We start from the raw sequence: 5,616 nt of genomic DNA on the forward strand, positions 1-5,616 counted from the left end.
ACAGCATCACTATGATTGCACCGTAGGCAAAAGCCAGAGCCAACAGATATGAGGCCTAGGGTAAAGGTAAAGGGACCCCTGACCATTAGGTCCAGTCGCGGACGACTCTGGGGTTGCAGCGCTCATCTCGCTTTACAGGCCGAGGGAGCCGGCATACAGCTTCCGGGTCATGTGGCCAGCATGACTAAGCCACTTCTGGCGAACCAGAGCAGCACACGGAAACGCCGTTTACCTTCCCATCGGAGCAGTACCTATTTATCTACTTGCACTTCATGCTTTCGAACTGCTAGGTTGGCAGGAGCAGGGACCGAGCAATGGGTCCGATGTCTCAGAAACCAGCCCACTGCTACCATATGTCGGCATTTCGGGCGGGGGCTAGCGGTGAGTCTGCCCCCAGCCACGCCGGTATGGTGATATGCGACCCTGCTCAGAGTGAGTAGAGTACACACAGATAAAGAGCCATAAAGTAGATTTATTACTACTTTATTTAGGGTTATGTACAAAGTAAAATCCGGAGCTCGGCATGTTTGTTTCCAGTCACATCAAGAGACAGAAGCGAAAGTGAAGTGAGTACAATAACATCACTTGGGGAGAAAGGAAGATAAATACAGCTTCCTTTCACACAGGAAAGTCAGACACACAGTCCATACTATTCCTCACTGCTTGAGCAGATCGGTGTACAAAAATCCCAACCGAGCTCACCCCGTCACGGGGATTCAAACAGCCGACCTTCTGAATGGCAAGCCCTAGTCCAGGCATCCCCAAACTTCGCCCCTCCAGATGTTTTGGACTATAATTCCCATCTTCCCCGACCACTGGTCCTGTTAGCTAGGGATCATGGGAGTTGTAGGTCAAAACATCTGGAGGGCCGCAGTTTGGGGATGCCTGCCCTAGGCTCTGTGGTTTAACCCAATTAAACATTGTTTGCACAGTTAGCTAACAGGTAGATAGATACTCAGGGAGACTGCAGAAGCAGGGGCCCCCATTCAGGATTTGAGGACCCCAAAGTGCAGGAGGGTTGGATTCCCACATATTGAAGTGAAATAATGCACATTACCATCTAGAGGGGTGCTTGTGGTGGTTCATAAGTCTAAAATGATCTAACTGCATCACTACCCACACACTCAAAGCTCCCCCTCCTCTTTCCCTTCCAGTATTTCCACAAGGGGTGGAGGTGCGATTTGCTATGGCAGTTGTCTTTTTTTCCCTTTTTCTTTTTTAAGATTTCCAGGGGCGCCTGACAGGCAGGGAAAGGAAGGCGTTAATGTTTTCTGACAGGCGACCCCTAATTGTTGCAGCTTTTCTTCTTTTCTGTGGCCTTTTCTGTGAAATTCTGACTTAGGCGAGGAGCAGCATAACAAAATGCTCCGCCATTGAAATGCCTACCTGCTCTCCTCTTTCCCCCACTGAGGGAAGGGGAATGGCATTATTCATGAAGATTTTTCAGCTGGTTTTTTCCCCTCTCTTCCTTTTAACCAACCTTCGAGTTGGATGAGAAGACTGGCTGGGCTCCCTTTCTCTGCGAAGGCGGAGCTGCCAAGGGGACAATGGAGCCAAACTGTTTTACCCTGTTCAAGAGATAACTATGCTGTTGAGTTGAACATGAGGAAAATTAATCTTCGGGCCTGTATCAATGATGGCTTCGCACTTTTGTTTGGGAATTGCCTCCATGGGATTATTAATAATCCTGCACTGGAAAGTGCCGTGACAGTCAACACATAATGGAGGCCTCTAGTGGCAGGCGGGGGGCGGAATTTAAAATAAAGTCTTGCACATTTAAAAGATGCAGCGCAACACCAAAGCATAGGATGTGTATTATGACAGGGAACATAGCCCCAGGGGGCGGTTGGTTGGTCTTAAAACCTAAAACTTGCTACTGACAAAGTATGACTTTTTTGAAATAATAATAATAATAATAATAATAATAATAATAATAATAATAATATACCACCCTTTATCTGAGGATCTCAGGGCAGCTGACAAGGTGGAAAAACAAGTTATTTTATTTATTTATTATCTTCTTATATTTCATTTGTGAATTGCTTCCTGTGAAGCATCCCCAAGCAATTTCACAATACAACAAAAATGTGCCTAAAACTCTGTATGTATATGTGTGTGTGTATTGGCCAAAGCAATAGCAGATATAAAAACAGGCAGTCGGGAAGCATGTTCTTAATTCTCTTATTGAAATCAGTGCAACCTCAACAGGCTTAATATCTCCACTTTATCATATACCTTACTCTGGCTTAAATGATAGTAGTGGCAGCATTTGACAAAGCTCAGATCCACCCTGGTGCCTTCCAGATCTTTTTGCACTCTGACACCCAATGACCAAGGCTAGTGGTCAGACAGGATAGGAACTGCAGTCAAGCAACATCTGGAGGGTGACAAGTCCTTCATCCCTGTTCTGGGCAGTAAATAAATAAGTGCACACAAGTCAAACATCAGAAATGGCACTATTGAGAAAGCAGTAGAACATTTCAGCATACCAGGACGTTCTGTTCCTGACCTTAAGCTGGTTGTCCTTGAACAGAAGAACCTCAAAAAGAGACGCATTCCAGCATGAAACTGCTGAATTAGTTTTCCAGGGAATTTAATTCTATTGCCTATGGTTTGAATTGAGATTAGAGTGGTTTTCTAATCACAATAGATGCATTACTTGGCTCACCAATGTCAGAATCTTTGTGCAATCACCAAAACTGCACTTTTAACTATTAGGGTTTTACATTATTATTGCCATATATTTTTTGTTTTTACATTACCGTGGTACCTCTACTTACAAATTTAATGCATTCCGAACCCACATTTGTAAGTCAAAAAAATTGTAAGTTGAATCCCATGGGAATGCATTGGGATTAAAAATTCGTAAGTCTAAGCAACCTATCTAAAAATTCGTAAGTAGAAAAAATTCTATCTAAATCGCATCCAAGATGGTGGACGGAGCTCCGTTCGTAAGTAGAAACATTTGTAAATAGAGTTATTCGTAAGTAGAGGTACCACTGTATTTCCCTCTGACCTTTCTATATCCTCCTGCGCCATGTGTGTAAATATGCCTTGCAATTTATATTAGCCAGTTCTCAAGTCTATGGCTGTTGTTGTTGAGTGCCAGATCCGCCATGAATAAAGTTTTACTCATCCATGACTTGATTGTCTGGTCTCCATTACTGAGGCCTGGGTGGGGGAGCAGGGTGGAGTTGCTCACCCAGCTGTGCCCACCTGGGTATTTGGCACAGCATCAGGGTAGACTTGAGGGCCGAGGAGGGAGAGTCGTTGTGGTCTATAGAAATTCTCTTTCTCTCTCCAAGCTTTCTGTCCAGCTGAATGGAGATCTAGTGTGTTTGTTCTTGGTGTTGGGTAATCGGGACAGATTAGGGATTCTGGTGCCCAGCAGTCTTCCTGCCTGAGCTGGTAGACCTGGTCAAAGGTGGCCGTGTCAAGGGTTCCCAGATTGTTGGTTCTGAGGGACTTCAACATCCATGGCTAGGCAATTGGCTCTGGGGAGGTTCAGGGATTCATGGCTGCCATGACAACCATGGGGCTGTCCCAGCATCCCATCGGCTTCATGTATATTCCAGGTATACAATATACATGAACTTGTCTTTTCGATTGGGTGGGGAGAAGGTGATCTAAAAGTGGGGGATATTGGCATCAGTCCCTTGTCATAGTCAGAGCAATTCCTGTTGAGCTTTAGGCTTTCAGCACCTTTCCCCCTCTGTGGAGGCAAGGGACCCATTTAGATGGTCCAGCGAGTTGGAGGTTGAGGGATCCAATTGGTTTCCAGGGGATTTTTCAGCTGATATGACTGGCAGTCCTGTCAACGCCCTGGCCAATCTGTGGAACATCAGGATGGCTCGCGCCATTGACAAAACCACCTCTGAGCACCCTCTCCTGCTTCACTGAGCTCGTTTGGCTCCTCCAGAGCTTAGGGCAAAGAAACAAGCTGGGAGACAGCTTGAACACAAGCGGAGGAAAACTTGAGACAAATTAAACTAAACACTGGTGACTGTGCATTTGAGCTTACTTGGTGGCAGGCCGCAAAGGCATACTGCATTTCATCATCTCTATGCTGACAGATCTTTTCCAAGTTGTTCAGGGCCTCTTGCAAACTGGCCCGAAAGAGGTGGTAGAACCAATGGTAGCTTGGTGTGACTTGTTTGCCAAGCACTTCGAGGATAAAATCGCTTGCATTTCTTGGGACCTTGACTCTATTACAGTGGCACCTTGGTTTAAGAACAGCTTAGTTTATGAACAACTTGGATTAAGAACGCTGCAAACCTGGAAGTTTGGGTTTGTGAACTTTGCCTTGGAATAAGAACATGCTTTGCTTCCTGTTTAGTGTGTTCCATTTGTAAATTGAGTACCCCGCTGCTATGGGAAAGCACGCCTTGGTTTAGGAACGCTTTGGTCTAAGAACGGACTTCCAGAACGGATTAAGTTCGTAAATCAAGGTACCACTGTATAGCTGTTGAATCTCAAAAGACATCCAGAGCACAGTCTAGTCCTGTTGTTTGAGTTTCAGTTGGTTCAGCTCGAGGATGTGGACAAAGCGCTTGGATCAGTTTGGGCGACTACTTGCGCTCCAGATCTGTGCCCTTCTTGGCTAATAAAATCCAGCAGAAAGAAGACAGCTGTCTGGGCCAGGGAGGTAATCAATGCCTTTTTATAAGAGGGGGTTGTTCCCACCTGCTTGAAGAAGGCAGTGATAAGACTGCTCCTTAAGAAACCATCCCTTGATTCTGAGAACCTAAGCAACTACCCAGCCAGTTGCCAGCATGGAGGGGGGGGATACATCCTCACAAGCGCACACCCAGAAAGCAAAGTAGCATTTATTTCTAGTTACATGTATAGCCCAGCATTCCTCCCTGGAAGTCAAGGTGGTGTACATGTCCCCTTCTTCATGTAGGGTTAGGACGAAATACTAGGCTTTTGCAGTAGAGAGCTGGTGCATCATAGCAACCACCAGACTACTCTATTTGAAATCTGTATTAGTCCTACTTCACATTTTGCTTCTACCTTGCTCTCACTTGGTGGGGTGGGGGGCTAGCCAGGTTTTTTGCCCTGGGTGCAGCTTCCAGAGGAGCAGCATTGCGGCTCCCAGCTTGTGTGTGTGTGTACGCAAATGTGCATGGGGTGTGTGTGTGCCAAACTGGGTCTTGGACCTGGGTGAAATAAAGCCCACTTTCTCCCCTGCACATAAAATAGTAATATCAATCCTAATAGGCTGTAATCCTGGACACATCGACGCAGTTGCAAGCAACACCATGTTCTGTTGAGCTTGTTCCCAAGGTAGTGTGCACAGGACTGTAGCCTTGAAGTGCAATCCTATGCACATTTACTCCGAAGACACCCCTGCCGAGTTCAAAGGGGGCTTTCTCCCAATCCGTGTAAGCATGCAGAGAACTGCAGCTTTAAAAGGTTTCCCCAGGCATCCTGAAAGCCATGCTTTCTTAATACACCCGATAGCTGCGATCCTGTATGCAGCGCCTGAAATGGACGTGACTCCCTTCCCAAACATGCGCTAGGATCGGGGCCTCCTCCCGGAGATGCCTGATTGAAAGAAGATTTCTTCCTACACTTGAGACTTTTCTTTTCTCATTTGGCAGACCACGTGCTCTC

At 46.1% G+C, this 5,616-nt stretch overlaps 1 pseudogene; it reads left to right on the forward strand.

The window, feature by feature from the left end:
* The first annotated feature begins 323 nt into the window (after nt 1-323).
* LOC148684633 (uncharacterized) lies at nt 324-5,228 on the forward strand (annotated as a pseudogene).
* Nucleotides 5,229-5,616: the final 388 nt, after the last annotated feature.

The sequence above is a fragment of the Zootoca vivipara genome, chromosome 9, assembly GCF_965207765.1.
Source record: "Zootoca vivipara chromosome 9, rZooViv2.hap1.1, whole genome shotgun sequence".
Classification (NCBI taxonomy): Eukaryota; Metazoa; Chordata; class Lepidosauria; order Squamata; family Lacertidae; genus Zootoca; species Zootoca vivipara.